The 10,115-nt window shown below is 45.1% G+C and overlaps 47 non-coding genes across 47 annotated transcripts; all 47 read left to right on the forward strand.

The window, feature by feature from the left end:
* Positions 1 to 14: 14 nt before the first annotated feature.
* TRNAL-AAG (transfer RNA leucine (anticodon AAG)) lies at positions 15 to 96 on the forward strand. The gene has a single exon. It is a non-coding gene; the product is annotated as a tRNA-Leu (tRNA).
* Positions 97 to 469: 373 nt separating this feature from the next.
* On the forward strand, positions 470 to 555 carry TRNAL-AAG (transfer RNA leucine (anticodon AAG)). The gene has a single exon. It is a non-coding gene; the product is annotated as a tRNA-Leu (tRNA).
* A 66-nt stretch (positions 556 to 621) lies between these two features.
* On the forward strand, positions 622 to 703 carry TRNAL-AAG (transfer RNA leucine (anticodon AAG)). Its single transcript has one exon. It is a non-coding gene; the product is annotated as a tRNA-Leu (tRNA).
* A 69-nt stretch (positions 704 to 772) lies between these two features.
* Positions 773 to 855, forward strand: TRNAL-AAG (transfer RNA leucine (anticodon AAG)). The gene has a single exon. It is a non-coding gene; the product is annotated as a tRNA-Leu (tRNA).
* A 221-nt stretch (positions 856 to 1,076) lies between these two features.
* On the forward strand, positions 1,077 to 1,162 carry TRNAL-AAG (transfer RNA leucine (anticodon AAG)). The gene has a single exon. It is a non-coding gene; the product is annotated as a tRNA-Leu (tRNA).
* Positions 1,163 to 1,228: 66 nt separating this feature from the next.
* On the forward strand, positions 1,229 to 1,310 carry TRNAL-AAG (transfer RNA leucine (anticodon AAG)). Its single transcript has one exon. It is a non-coding gene; the product is annotated as a tRNA-Leu (tRNA).
* Positions 1,311 to 1,380: 70 nt separating this feature from the next.
* On the forward strand, positions 1,381 to 1,462 carry TRNAL-AAG (transfer RNA leucine (anticodon AAG)). Its single transcript has one exon. It is a non-coding gene; the product is annotated as a tRNA-Leu (tRNA).
* A 70-nt stretch (positions 1,463 to 1,532) lies between these two features.
* Positions 1,533 to 1,614, forward strand: TRNAL-AAG (transfer RNA leucine (anticodon AAG)). Its single transcript has one exon. It is a non-coding gene; the product is annotated as a tRNA-Leu (tRNA).
* Positions 1,615 to 1,835: 221 nt separating this feature from the next.
* Positions 1,836 to 1,917, forward strand: TRNAL-AAG (transfer RNA leucine (anticodon AAG)). Its single transcript has one exon. It is a non-coding gene; the product is annotated as a tRNA-Leu (tRNA).
* Positions 1,918 to 2,138: 221 nt separating this feature from the next.
* On the forward strand, positions 2,139 to 2,220 carry TRNAL-AAG (transfer RNA leucine (anticodon AAG)). Its single transcript has one exon. It is a non-coding gene; the product is annotated as a tRNA-Leu (tRNA).
* A 69-nt stretch (positions 2,221 to 2,289) lies between these two features.
* TRNAL-AAG (transfer RNA leucine (anticodon AAG)) lies at positions 2,290 to 2,371 on the forward strand. Its single transcript has one exon. It is a non-coding gene; the product is annotated as a tRNA-Leu (tRNA).
* A 70-nt stretch (positions 2,372 to 2,441) lies between these two features.
* Positions 2,442 to 2,523, forward strand: TRNAL-AAG (transfer RNA leucine (anticodon AAG)). Its single transcript has one exon. It is a non-coding gene; the product is annotated as a tRNA-Leu (tRNA).
* Positions 2,524 to 2,593: 70 nt separating this feature from the next.
* Positions 2,594 to 2,675, forward strand: TRNAL-AAG (transfer RNA leucine (anticodon AAG)). The gene has a single exon. It is a non-coding gene; the product is annotated as a tRNA-Leu (tRNA).
* A 373-nt stretch (positions 2,676 to 3,048) lies between these two features.
* Positions 3,049 to 3,130, forward strand: TRNAL-AAG (transfer RNA leucine (anticodon AAG)). The gene has a single exon. It is a non-coding gene; the product is annotated as a tRNA-Leu (tRNA).
* Positions 3,131 to 3,199: 69 nt separating this feature from the next.
* TRNAL-AAG (transfer RNA leucine (anticodon AAG)) lies at positions 3,200 to 3,281 on the forward strand. Its single transcript has one exon. It is a non-coding gene; the product is annotated as a tRNA-Leu (tRNA).
* A 69-nt stretch (positions 3,282 to 3,350) lies between these two features.
* Positions 3,351 to 3,433, forward strand: TRNAL-AAG (transfer RNA leucine (anticodon AAG)). Its single transcript has one exon. It is a non-coding gene; the product is annotated as a tRNA-Leu (tRNA).
* Positions 3,434 to 3,653: 220 nt separating this feature from the next.
* On the forward strand, positions 3,654 to 3,739 carry TRNAL-GAG (transfer RNA leucine (anticodon GAG)). The gene has a single exon. It is a non-coding gene; the product is annotated as a tRNA-Leu (tRNA).
* Positions 3,740 to 3,805: 66 nt separating this feature from the next.
* Positions 3,806 to 3,887, forward strand: TRNAL-AAG (transfer RNA leucine (anticodon AAG)). Its single transcript has one exon. It is a non-coding gene; the product is annotated as a tRNA-Leu (tRNA).
* A 525-nt stretch (positions 3,888 to 4,412) lies between these two features.
* TRNAL-AAG (transfer RNA leucine (anticodon AAG)) lies at positions 4,413 to 4,494 on the forward strand. The gene has a single exon. It is a non-coding gene; the product is annotated as a tRNA-Leu (tRNA).
* Positions 4,495 to 4,564: 70 nt separating this feature from the next.
* TRNAL-AAG (transfer RNA leucine (anticodon AAG)) lies at positions 4,565 to 4,646 on the forward strand. Its single transcript has one exon. It is a non-coding gene; the product is annotated as a tRNA-Leu (tRNA).
* Positions 4,647 to 4,716: 70 nt separating this feature from the next.
* On the forward strand, positions 4,717 to 4,798 carry TRNAL-AAG (transfer RNA leucine (anticodon AAG)). Its single transcript has one exon. It is a non-coding gene; the product is annotated as a tRNA-Leu (tRNA).
* A 69-nt stretch (positions 4,799 to 4,867) lies between these two features.
* On the forward strand, positions 4,868 to 4,949 carry TRNAL-AAG (transfer RNA leucine (anticodon AAG)). The gene has a single exon. It is a non-coding gene; the product is annotated as a tRNA-Leu (tRNA).
* Positions 4,950 to 5,019: 70 nt separating this feature from the next.
* On the forward strand, positions 5,020 to 5,101 carry TRNAL-AAG (transfer RNA leucine (anticodon AAG)). Its single transcript has one exon. It is a non-coding gene; the product is annotated as a tRNA-Leu (tRNA).
* A 70-nt stretch (positions 5,102 to 5,171) lies between these two features.
* TRNAL-AAG (transfer RNA leucine (anticodon AAG)) lies at positions 5,172 to 5,253 on the forward strand. Its single transcript has one exon. It is a non-coding gene; the product is annotated as a tRNA-Leu (tRNA).
* Positions 5,254 to 5,323: 70 nt separating this feature from the next.
* Positions 5,324 to 5,405, forward strand: TRNAL-AAG (transfer RNA leucine (anticodon AAG)). The gene has a single exon. It is a non-coding gene; the product is annotated as a tRNA-Leu (tRNA).
* A 70-nt stretch (positions 5,406 to 5,475) lies between these two features.
* On the forward strand, positions 5,476 to 5,557 carry TRNAL-AAG (transfer RNA leucine (anticodon AAG)). Its single transcript has one exon. It is a non-coding gene; the product is annotated as a tRNA-Leu (tRNA).
* Positions 5,558 to 5,627: 70 nt separating this feature from the next.
* TRNAL-AAG (transfer RNA leucine (anticodon AAG)) lies at positions 5,628 to 5,709 on the forward strand. The gene has a single exon. It is a non-coding gene; the product is annotated as a tRNA-Leu (tRNA).
* Positions 5,710 to 5,779: 70 nt separating this feature from the next.
* On the forward strand, positions 5,780 to 5,861 carry TRNAL-AAG (transfer RNA leucine (anticodon AAG)). Its single transcript has one exon. It is a non-coding gene; the product is annotated as a tRNA-Leu (tRNA).
* A 221-nt stretch (positions 5,862 to 6,082) lies between these two features.
* Positions 6,083 to 6,164, forward strand: TRNAL-AAG (transfer RNA leucine (anticodon AAG)). The gene has a single exon. It is a non-coding gene; the product is annotated as a tRNA-Leu (tRNA).
* A 70-nt stretch (positions 6,165 to 6,234) lies between these two features.
* On the forward strand, positions 6,235 to 6,316 carry TRNAL-AAG (transfer RNA leucine (anticodon AAG)). Its single transcript has one exon. It is a non-coding gene; the product is annotated as a tRNA-Leu (tRNA).
* A 70-nt stretch (positions 6,317 to 6,386) lies between these two features.
* On the forward strand, positions 6,387 to 6,468 carry TRNAL-AAG (transfer RNA leucine (anticodon AAG)). Its single transcript has one exon. It is a non-coding gene; the product is annotated as a tRNA-Leu (tRNA).
* Positions 6,469 to 6,537: 69 nt separating this feature from the next.
* TRNAL-AAG (transfer RNA leucine (anticodon AAG)) lies at positions 6,538 to 6,619 on the forward strand. The gene has a single exon. It is a non-coding gene; the product is annotated as a tRNA-Leu (tRNA).
* Positions 6,620 to 6,687: 68 nt separating this feature from the next.
* On the forward strand, positions 6,688 to 6,770 carry TRNAL-AAG (transfer RNA leucine (anticodon AAG)). The gene has a single exon. It is a non-coding gene; the product is annotated as a tRNA-Leu (tRNA).
* A 372-nt stretch (positions 6,771 to 7,142) lies between these two features.
* Positions 7,143 to 7,224, forward strand: TRNAL-AAG (transfer RNA leucine (anticodon AAG)). The gene has a single exon. It is a non-coding gene; the product is annotated as a tRNA-Leu (tRNA).
* A 525-nt stretch (positions 7,225 to 7,749) lies between these two features.
* On the forward strand, positions 7,750 to 7,831 carry TRNAL-AAG (transfer RNA leucine (anticodon AAG)). The gene has a single exon. It is a non-coding gene; the product is annotated as a tRNA-Leu (tRNA).
* Positions 7,832 to 7,901: 70 nt separating this feature from the next.
* On the forward strand, positions 7,902 to 7,983 carry TRNAL-AAG (transfer RNA leucine (anticodon AAG)). Its single transcript has one exon. It is a non-coding gene; the product is annotated as a tRNA-Leu (tRNA).
* Positions 7,984 to 8,053: 70 nt separating this feature from the next.
* Positions 8,054 to 8,135, forward strand: TRNAL-AAG (transfer RNA leucine (anticodon AAG)). The gene has a single exon. It is a non-coding gene; the product is annotated as a tRNA-Leu (tRNA).
* A 70-nt stretch (positions 8,136 to 8,205) lies between these two features.
* TRNAL-AAG (transfer RNA leucine (anticodon AAG)) lies at positions 8,206 to 8,287 on the forward strand. Its single transcript has one exon. It is a non-coding gene; the product is annotated as a tRNA-Leu (tRNA).
* Positions 8,288 to 8,357: 70 nt separating this feature from the next.
* Positions 8,358 to 8,439, forward strand: TRNAL-AAG (transfer RNA leucine (anticodon AAG)). The gene has a single exon. It is a non-coding gene; the product is annotated as a tRNA-Leu (tRNA).
* Positions 8,440 to 8,509: 70 nt separating this feature from the next.
* On the forward strand, positions 8,510 to 8,591 carry TRNAL-AAG (transfer RNA leucine (anticodon AAG)). The gene has a single exon. It is a non-coding gene; the product is annotated as a tRNA-Leu (tRNA).
* Positions 8,592 to 8,661: 70 nt separating this feature from the next.
* On the forward strand, positions 8,662 to 8,743 carry TRNAL-AAG (transfer RNA leucine (anticodon AAG)). Its single transcript has one exon. It is a non-coding gene; the product is annotated as a tRNA-Leu (tRNA).
* Positions 8,744 to 8,964: 221 nt separating this feature from the next.
* On the forward strand, positions 8,965 to 9,046 carry TRNAL-AAG (transfer RNA leucine (anticodon AAG)). Its single transcript has one exon. It is a non-coding gene; the product is annotated as a tRNA-Leu (tRNA).
* Positions 9,047 to 9,116: 70 nt separating this feature from the next.
* TRNAL-AAG (transfer RNA leucine (anticodon AAG)) lies at positions 9,117 to 9,197 on the forward strand. Its single transcript has one exon. It is a non-coding gene; the product is annotated as a tRNA-Leu (tRNA).
* A 70-nt stretch (positions 9,198 to 9,267) lies between these two features.
* TRNAL-AAG (transfer RNA leucine (anticodon AAG)) lies at positions 9,268 to 9,349 on the forward strand. The gene has a single exon. It is a non-coding gene; the product is annotated as a tRNA-Leu (tRNA).
* Positions 9,350 to 9,418: 69 nt separating this feature from the next.
* On the forward strand, positions 9,419 to 9,500 carry TRNAL-AAG (transfer RNA leucine (anticodon AAG)). The gene has a single exon. It is a non-coding gene; the product is annotated as a tRNA-Leu (tRNA).
* A 70-nt stretch (positions 9,501 to 9,570) lies between these two features.
* On the forward strand, positions 9,571 to 9,652 carry TRNAL-AAG (transfer RNA leucine (anticodon AAG)). The gene is given in 2 exon segments: positions 9,571 to 9,608; positions 9,618 to 9,652. It is a non-coding gene; the product is annotated as a tRNA-Leu (tRNA).
* Positions 9,653 to 9,722: 70 nt separating this feature from the next.
* TRNAL-AAG (transfer RNA leucine (anticodon AAG)) lies at positions 9,723 to 9,804 on the forward strand. Its single transcript has one exon. It is a non-coding gene; the product is annotated as a tRNA-Leu (tRNA).
* The last annotated feature ends 311 nt before the right edge of the window (positions 9,805 to 10,115 follow it).

A 10,115-nucleotide genomic window follows, 5' to 3' on the forward strand; every position in this document is an offset into this window, starting at 1 on the left:
GACTAAACTGTTCAGGTAGAGTGGCCGAGTGGTCTAACGCGCTGGTTTAAGGCACCAGTCTCTTCGGAGGCGTGGGTTCGAGTCCCACCTCTATCAGACTAATGTCTTTTCTTTGATTAACCTTATGGACCTTTTGCTTTTTAGTATGAGTTGACAAAAGTGCTCAGGTAGAGTGGCCGAGTGGTCTAAGGCGCTGGTTTAAGGCACCAGGCTCTTCGGAGGCGTGGGTTTGAATCCCACCTCTCTTAGGCGGATTCATTTTCTAAGATTGATATTATGAAGCTTTTGCTTATTTGTCTGAGTTGACTTGAGTGTTGAGGTAGAGTGGCGGAGAGGTCTAAGGCGCTGGTTTAAGGCACCAGATCTTCGGAAGCGTGGGTTCGAATCCGACCTCTATCAGACTAATGGCATTTCTTTGATTAACCTTATGGATCTTTGTTTTTTTTGTAGGAGTTGACTAAAGTGTTCAGGTAGAGTGGCCGAGTGGTCTAAGGCGCTGGTTTAAGGCACCAGTCTCTTCGGAGGAGTGGGTTCGAATCCCACCTCTCTTAGCCGGATTCATTATCTAAGATTGATATTATGAAGCTTTTGCTTATTTGTCTGAGTTGACGTGAGTGTTCAGGTAGAGTGGCCGAGTGGTCTAAGGCGCTGGTTTAAGGCACCAGTCTCTTCGGAGGCGTGGGTTCGAATCCCACCTCTATCAGACTAATGTCTTTTCTTTGATTAACCTTATGGACCTTTTGTTTTTTAGTAGGAGTTGACTAAAGTGTTCAGGTAGAGTGGCCTAGTGGTCTATGGCGCTGGTTTAAGGCACCAGTTTCTTCGGAGGCGTGGGTTCGAATCCCACCTCTCTTAGGCGGATTCATTTTCTAAGATTGATATTATGAAGCTTTTGCTTATTTGTCTGAGTTGACTTGAGTGTTCAGGTAGAGTGGCGGAGAGGTCTAAGGCGCTGGTTTAAGGCACCAGATCTTCGGAAGCGTGGGTTCGAATCCGACCTCTCTTAGCCTGATTCATTATCTAAGATTGATATTATGAAGCTTTTGCTTATTTGTCTGAGTTGACGTGAGTGTTCAGGTAGAGTGGCCGAGTGGTCTAAGGCGCTGGTTTAAGGCACCAGTCTCTTCGGAGGAGTGGGTTCGAATCCCACCTTTCTTAGCCGGATTTATTATCTAAGATTGATATTATGAAGCTTTTGCTTATTTGTCTGAGTTGACGTGAGTGTTCAGGTAGAGTGGCCGAGTGGTCTAAGGCGCTGGTTTAAGGCACCAGTCTCTTCGGAGGCATGGGTTCGAATCCCACCTCTATCAGACTAATGTCTTTTCTTTGATTAACCTTATGGACCTTTTGTTTTTTTGGAGCAGTTGACTAAAGTGCTCAGGTAGAGTGGCCGAGTGGTCTAAGGCGCTGGTTTAAGACACCAGTCTCTTCGGAGGCGTGGGTTCGAGTCCCGCTTCTATCAGACTAATGTATTTTCCTTGATTAACCTTATGGACCTTTTGCTTTTTAGTATGAGTTGACTAAACTGTTCAGGTAGAGTGGCCGAGTGGTCTAAGGCGCTGGTTTAAGGCACCAGTCTCTTCGGAGGCGTGAGTTCGAATCCCACCTCTATCAGACTAATGTCTTTTCTTTGATTAACCTTATGGACCTTTTGTTTTTTGGAGGAGTTGACTAATGTGCTCAGGTTGAGTGGCCGAGTGGTCTAAGGCGCTGGTTTAAAGCACCAGTCTCTTCGGAGGCGTGGGTTTGAGTCGCACCTCTATCAGACTAATGTATTTTCTTTTATTAACCTTATGGACCTTTTGCTTTTTAGTATGAGTTGACTAAACTGTTCAGGTAGAGTGGCCGAGTGGTCTAAGGCGCTGGTTTAAGGCACCAGTCTCTTCGGAGGCATGGGTTCGAATCCCACCTCTATCAGACTAATGTCTTTTCTTTGATTAACCTTATGGACCTTTTGTTTTTTTGGAGGAGTTGACTAAAGTGCTCAGGTAGAGTATCCGAGTGGTCTAAGGCGCTGGTTTAAGGCACCAGATCTTCGGAAGCGTGGGTTCGAATCCCACCCCTATCAGATTAATGTCTTTTCCTTGATTAACCTTATGGATCTTTTGTTTTTTTGTAGGAGTTGACTAAAGTGTTCAGGTAGAGTGGCCGAGTGGTCTAAGGCGCTGGTTTAAGGCACCAGTCTCTTCGGAGGCATGGGTTCGAATCCCACCTCTATCAGACTAATGTCTTTTCTTTGATTAACCTTATGGACCTTTTGTTTTTTGGAGGAGTTGACTAAAGTGCTCAGGTAGAGTGGCCGAGTGGTCTAAGGCGCTGGTTTAAGGCACCAGTCTCTTCGGAGGCGTGGGTTTGAGTCCTACCTCTATCAGACTAATGTATTTTCTTTTATTAACCTTATGGACCTTTTGCTTTTTAGTATGAGTTGACTAAACTGTTCAGGTAGAGTGGCCGAGTGGTCTAAGGCGCTGGTTTAAGGCACCAGTCTATTCGGAGGCGTGGGTTCGAGTCCCACTTCTATCAGACTAATGTATTTTCCTTGATTAATCTTATGGACCTTTTGCTTTTTAGTATGAGTTGACTAAACTGTTCAGGTAGAGTGGCCGAGTGGTCTAAGGCGCTGGTTTAAGGCACCAGTCTCTTCGGAGGCGTGGGTTTGAGTCGCACCTCTATCAGACTAATGTATTTTCTTTTATTAACCTTATGGACCTTTTGCTTTTTAGTATGAGTTGACTAAACTGTTCAGGTAGAGTGGCCGAGTGGTCTAAGGCGCTGGTTTAAGGCACCAGTCTCTTCGGAGGCGTGAATTCGAGTCCCACTTCTATCAGACTAATGTATTTTCCTTGATTAACCTTATGGACCTTTTGCTTTTTAGTATGAGTTGACTAAACTGTTCAGGTAGAGTGGCCGAGTGGTCTAAGGCGCTGGTTTAAGGCACCAGATCTTCGGAAGCGCGGGTTCGAATCCGACCTCTATCAGACTAATGTATTTTCTTTTATTAACCTTATGGACCTTTTGCTTTTTAGTATGAGTTGGCTAAACTGTTCAGGTAGAGTGGCCGAGTGGTCTAAGGCGCTGGTTTAAGGCACCAGTCTCTTCGGAGGCATGGGTTCGAATCCCACCTCTATCAGACTAATGTCTTTTCTTTGATTAACCTTATGGACCTTTTGTTTTTTGGAGGAGTTGACTAAAGTGCTCAGGTAGAGTGGCCGAGTGGTCTAAGGCGCTGGTTTAAGGCACCAGTCTCTTCGGAGGCGTGGGTTTGAGTCGCACCTCTATCAGACTAATGTATTTTCTTTTATTAACCTTATGGACCTTTTGCTTTTTAGTATGAGTTGACTAAACTGTTCAGGTAGAGTGGCCGAGTGGTCTAAGGCGCTGGTTTAAGGCACCAGGCTCTTCGGAGGCGTGGGTTCGAATCCCACCTCTCTTAGGCGGATTCATTTTCTAAGATTGATATTATGAAGCTTTTGCTTATTTGTCTGAGATGACTTGAGTGTTCAGGTAGAGTGGCGGAGCGGTCTAAGGCGCTGGTTTAAGGCACCAGATCTTCGGAAGCGTGGGTTCGAATCCGACCTCTATCAGACTAATGTCTTTTCTTTGATTAACCTTATGGATCTTTTGTTTTTTGTAGGAGTTGACTAAAGTGTTCAGGTAGAGTGGCCGAGTGGTCTAAGGCGCTGGTTTGAGGCACCAGTCTCTTCGGAGGAGTGGGTTCGAATCCCACCTTTCTTGGCCGGATTTATTATCTAAGATTGATATTATGAAGCTTTTGCTTATTTGTCTGAGTTGACGTGAGTGTTCAGGTAGAGTGGCCGAGTGATCTAAGGCGCTGGTTTAAGGCACTAGTCTCCTCGGAGGCATGGGTTCGAATCCCACCTCTATCAGACTAATGTCTTTTCTTTGATTAACCTTATGGACCTTTTGTTTTTTTGGAGGAGTTGACTAAAGTGCTCAGGTAGAGTGGCCGAATGGTCTAAGGCGCTGGTTTAAGGCACCAGTCTCTTCGGAGGCGTGGGTTTGAGTCGCACCTCTATCAGACTAATGTATTTTCTTTTATTAACCTTATGGACCTTTTGCTTTTTAGTATGAGTTGACTAAACTGTTCAGGTAGAGTGGCCGAGTGGTCTAAGGCGCTGGTTTAAGGCACCAGTCTCTTCGGAGGCGTGAATTCGAGTCCCACTTCTATCAGACTAATGTCTTTTCTTTGATTAACCTTATGGACCTTTTGCTTTTTAGTATGAGTTGACTAAAGTGCTCAGGTAGAGTGGCCGAGTGGGTTAATTCGCTGGTTTAAGGCACTAGTCTCTTCGGAGGCATGGGTTCGAATCCCACCTATATCAGACTAATGTCTTTTCTTTGATTAACCTTATGGACCTTTTGTTTTTTGGAGGAGTTGACTAGAGTGCTCAGGTAGAGTGGCCGAGTGGTCTAAGGCGCTGGTTTAAGGCACCAGTCTCTTCGGAGGCGTGGGTTTGAGTCGCACCTCTATCAGACTAATGTATTTTCTTTTATTAACCTTATGGACCTTTTGCTTTTTAGTATGAGTTGACTTAACTGTTCAGGTAGAGTGGCCGAGTGGTCTAAGGCGCTGGTTTAAGGCACCAGTCTCTTCGAAGGCGTGGGTTCGAGTCCCACTTCTATCAGACTAATGTATTTTCCTTGATTAACCTTATGGACCTTTTGCTTTTTAGTATGAGTTGACTAAACTGTTCAGGTAGAGTGGCCGAGTGGTCTAAGGCGCTGGTTTAAGGCACCAGTCTCTTCGGAGGCGTGGGTTTGAGTCGCACCTCTATCAGACTAATGTATTTTCTTTTATTAACCTTATGGACCTTTTGTTTTTTGGAGGAGTTGACTAGAGTGCTCAGGTAGAGTGGCCGAGTGGTCTAAGGCGCTGGTTTAAGGCACCAGTCTCTTCGGAGGCGTGGGTTTGAGTCGCACCTCTATCAGACTAATGTATTTTCTTTTATTAACCTTATGGACCTTTTGCTTTTTAGTATGAGTTGACTTAACTGTTCAGGTAGAGTGGCCGAGTGGTCTAAGGCGCTGGTTTAAGGCACCAGTCTCTTCGAAGGCGTGGGTTCGAGTCCCACTTCTATCAGACTAATGTATTTTCCTTGATTAACCTTATGGACCTTTTGCTTTTTAGTATGAGTTGACTAAACTGTTCAGGTAGAGTGGCCGAGTGGTCTAAGGCGCTGGTTTAAGGCACCAGTCTCTTCGGAGGCGTGGGTTTGAGTCGCACCTCTATCAGACTTATGTATTTTCTTTTATTAACCTTATGGACCTTTTGCTTTTTAGTATGAGTTGACTAAACTGTTCAGGTAGAAAGGCCGAGTGGTCTAAGGCGCTGGTTTAAGGCACCAGTCTCTTCGGAGGCGTGGGTTCGAGTCCCACTTCTATCAGACTAATGTATTTTCCTTGATTAACCTTATGGACCTTTTGCTTTTTAGTATGAGTTGACTAAACTGTTCAGGTAGAGTGGCCGAGTGGTCTAAGGCGCTGGTTTAAGGCACCAGTCTCTTCGGAGGCATGGGTTCGAATCCCACCTCTATCAGACTAATGTCTTTTCTTTGATTAACCTTATGGACCTTTTGTTTTTTTGGAGCAGTTGACTAAAGTGCTCAGGTAGAGTGGCCGAGTGGTCTAAGGCGCTGGTTTAAGACACCAGTCTCTTCGGAGGCGTGGGTTCGAGTCCCACTTCTATCAGACTAATGTATTTTCCTTGATTAACCTTATGGACCTTTTGCTTTTTAGTATGAGTTGACTAAACTGTTCAGGTAGAGTGGCCGAGTGGTCTAAGGCGCTGGTTTAAGGCACCAGTCTCTTCGGAGGCGTGAGTTCGAATCCCACCTCTATCAGACTAATGTCTTTTCTTTGATTAACCTTATGGACCTTTTGTTTTTTGGAGGAGTTGACTAAAGTGCTCAGGTTGAGTGGCCGAGTGGTCTAAGGCGCTGGTTTAAGGCACCAGTCTCTTCGGAGGCGTGGGTTTGAGTCGCACCTCTATCAGACTAATGTATTTTCTTTTATTAACCTTATGGACCTTTTCCTTTTTAGTATGAGTTGACTAAACCGTTCAGGTAGAGTGGCCGAGTGGTCTAAGGCGCTGGTTTAAGGCACCAGTCTCTTCGGAGGCGTGGGTTTGAGTCGCACCTCTATCAGACTAATGTATTTTCTTTTATTAACCTTATGGACCTTTTGCTTTTTAGTATGAGTTGACTAAACTGTTCAGGTAGAGTGGCCGAGTGGTCTAAGGCGCTGGTTTAAGGCAACAGTCTCTTCGGAGGCGTGGGTTCGAGTCCCACTTCTATCAGACTAATGTATTTTCCTTGATTAACCTTATGGACCTTTTGCTTTTTAGTATGAGTTGACTAAACTGTTCAGGTAGAGTGGCCGAGTGGTCTAAGGCGCTGGTTTAAGGCACCAGTCTCTTCGGAGGCGTGGGTTCGAGTCCCACTTCTATCAGACTAATGTATTTTCCTTGATTAACCTTATGGACCTTTTGCTTTTAGTATGAGTTGACTAAACTGTTCAGGTAGAGTGGCCGAGTGGTCTAAGGCGCTTGTTTAAGGCACCAGTCTCTTCGGAGGCGTGGGTTCGAATCCCACCTCTATCAGACTAATGTCTTTTCTTTGATTAACCCTATGGACCTTTTGTTTTTTGGAGGAGTTGATTAAAGTGCTCAGGTAGAGTGGCCGAGTGGTCTAAGGCGCTGGTTTAAGGCACCAGGCTCTTCGGAGGCGTGGGTTCGAATCCCACCTCTCTTAGGCGGATTCATTTTCTAAGATTGATATTTTGAAGCTTTTGCTTATTTGTCTGAGATGACTTGAGTGTTCAGGTAGAGTGGCGGAGCGGTCTAAGGCGCTGGTTTAAGGCACCAGATCTTCGGAAGCGTGGGTTCGAATCCGACCTCTTTCAGACTAATGTCTTTTCTTTGATTAACCTTATGGATCTTTTGTTTTTTGTAGGAGTTGACTAAAGTGTTCAGGTAGAGTGGCCGAGTGGTCTAAGGCGCTGGTTTGAAGCACCAGTCTCTTCGGAGGAGTGGGTTCGAATCCCACCTTTCTTGGCCGGATTTATTATCTAAGATTGATATTATGAAGCTTTTGCTTATTTGTCTGAGTTGACGTGAGTGTTCAGGTAGAGTGGCCGAGTGGTCTAAGGCGCTGGTTTAAGGCACTAGTCTCCTCGGAGGCATGGGTTCGAATCCCACCTCTATCAGACTAATGTCTTTTCTTTGATTAACCTTATGGACCTTTTGTTTTTTTGGAGGAGTTGACTAAAGTGCTCAGGTAGAGTGGCCGAATGGTCTAAGGCGCTGGTTTAAGGCACCAGTCTCTTCGGAGGCGTGGGTTTGAGTCGCACCTCTATCAGACTAATGTATTTTCTTTTATTAACCTTATGGACCTTTTGCTTTTTAGTATGAGTTGACTAAACTGTTCAGGTAGAGTGGCCGAGTGGTCTAAGGCGCTGGTTTAAGGCACCAGTCTCTTCGGAGGCGTGAATTCGAGTCCCACTTCTATCAGACTAATGTCTTTTCTTTGATTAAACTTATGGACCTTTTGCTTTTTAGTATGAGTTGACTAAAGTGCTCAGGTAGAGTGGCCGAGTGGGTTAATTCGCTGGTTTAAGGCACTAGTCTCTTCGGAGGCATGGGTTCGAATCCCACCTATATCAGACTAATGTCTTTTCTTTGATTAACCTTATGGACCTTTTGTTTTTTGGAGGAGTTGACTAGAGTGCTCAGGTAGAGTGGCCGAGTGGTCTAAGGCGCTGGTTTAAGGCACCAGTCTCTTCGGAGGCGTGGGTTTGAGTCGCACCTCTATCAGACTAATGTATTTTCTTTTATTAACCTTATGGACCTTTTGCTTTTTAGTATGAGTTGACTTAACTGTTCAGGTAGAGTGGCCGAGTGGTCTAAGGCGCTGGTTTAAGGCACCAGTCTCTTCGAAGGCGTGGGTTCGAGTCCCACTTCTATCAGACTAATGTATTTTCCTTGATTAACCTTATGGACCTTTTGCTTTTTAGTATGAGTTGACTAAACTGTTCAGGTAGAGTGGCCGAGTGGTCTAAGGCGCTGGTTTAAGGCACCAGTCTCTTCGGAGGCGTGGGTTTGAGTCGCACCTCTATCAGACTAATGTATTTTCTTTTATTAACCTTATGGACCTTTTGCTTTTTAGTATGAGTTGACTAAACTGTTCAGGTAGAAAGGCCGAGTGGTCTAAGGCGCTGGTTTAAGGCACCAGTCTCTTCGGAGGCGTGGGTTCGAGTCCCACTTCTATCAGACTAATGTATTTTCCTTGATTAACCTTATGGACCTTTTGCTTTTTAGTATGAGTTGACTAAACTGTTCAGGTAGAGTGGCCGAGTGGTCTAAGGCGCTGGTTTAAGGCACCAGTCTCTTCGGAGGCATGGGTTCGAATCCCACCTCTATCAGACTAATGTCTTTTCTTTGATTAACCTTATGGACCTTTTGTTTTTTTGGAGCAGTTGACTAAAGTGCTCAGGTAGAGTGGCCGAGTGGTCTAAGGCGCTGGTTTAAGACACCAGTCTCTTCGGAGGCGTGGGTTCGAGTCCCACTTCTATCAGACTAATGTATTTTCCTTGATTAACCTTATGGACCTTTTGCTTTTTAGTATGAGTTGACTAAACTGTTCAGGTAGAGTGGCCGAGTGGTCTAAGGCGCTGGTTTAAGGCACCAGTCTCTTCGGAGGCGTGAGTTCGAATCCCACCTCTATCAGACTAATGTCTTTTCTTTGATTAACCTTATGGACCTTTTGTTTTTTGGAGGAGTTGACTAAAGTGCTCAGGTTGAGTGGCCGAGTGGTCTAAGGCGCTGGTTTAAGGCACCAGTCTCTTCGGAGGCGTGGGTTTGAGTCGCACCTCTATCAGACTAATGTATTTTCTTTTATTAACCTTATGGACCTTTTCCTTTTTAGTATGAGTTGACTAAACCGTTCAGGTAGAGTGGCCGAGTGGTCTAAGGCGCTGGTTTAAGGCACCAGTCTCTTCGGAGGCATGGGTTCGAATCCCACCTCTATCAGACTAATGTCTTTTCTTTGATTAACCTTATGGACCTTTTGTTTTTTTGGAGGAGTTGACTAAAGTGCTCAGGTAGAGTATCCGAGTGGTCTAAGGCGCTGGTTTAAGGCACCAGATCTTCGGAAGCGTGGGTTCGAATCCCACCTCTATCAGATTAATGTCTTTTCCTTGATTAACCTTATGGATCTTTTGTTTTTTTGTAGGAGTTGACTAAAGTGTTCAGGTAGAGTGGCCGAGTGGTCTAAGGCGCTGGTTTAAGGCACCAGTCTCTTCGGAGGCATGGGTTCGAATCCCACCTCTATCAGACTAATGTCTTTTCTTTGATTAACCTTATGGACCTTTTGTTTTTTGGAGGAGTTGACTAAAGTGCTCAGGTAGAGTGGCCGAGTGGTCTAAGGCGCTGGTTTAAGGCACCAGTCTCTTCGGAGGCGTGGGTTTGAGTCCTACCTCTATCAGACTAATGTATTTTCTTTTATTAACCTTATGGACCTTTTGCTTTTTAGTATGAGTTGACTCAACTGTTCAGGTAGAGTGGCCGAGTGGTCTAAGGCGCTGGTTTAAGGCACTAGTCTATTCGGAGGCGTGGGTTCGAGTCCCACTTCTATCAGACTAATGTATTTTCCTTGATTAATCTTATGGACCTTTTGCTTTTTAGTATGAGTTGACTAAACTGTTCAGGTAGAGTGGCCGAGTGGTCTAAGGCGCTGGTTTAAGGCACCAGTCTCTTCGGAGGCGTGGGTTTGAGTCGCACCTCTATCAGACTAATGTATTTTCTTTTATTAACCTTATGGACCTTTTGCTTTTTAGTATGAGTTGACTAAACTGTTCAGGTAGAGTGGCCGAGTGGTCTAAGGCGCTGGTTTAAGGCACCAGTCCCTTCGGAGGCGTGAATTCGAGTCCCACTTCTATCAGACTAATGTATTTTCCTTGATTAACCTTATGGACCTTTTGCTTTTTAGTATGAGTTGACTAAACTGTTCAGGTAGAGTGGCCGAGTGGTCTAAGGCGCTGGTTTAAGGCACCAGATCTTCGGAAGCGCGGGTTCGAATCCGACCTCTATCAGACTAATG

The sequence above is a fragment of the Phalangium opilio genome, unplaced genomic scaffold, assembly GCF_054372755.1.
Source record: "Phalangium opilio isolate 3A_F unplaced genomic scaffold, DU_Popi_V2 ptg000194l_1, whole genome shotgun sequence".
In the NCBI taxonomy this organism is placed as follows: domain Eukaryota; kingdom Metazoa; phylum Arthropoda; class Arachnida; order Opiliones; family Phalangiidae; genus Phalangium; species Phalangium opilio.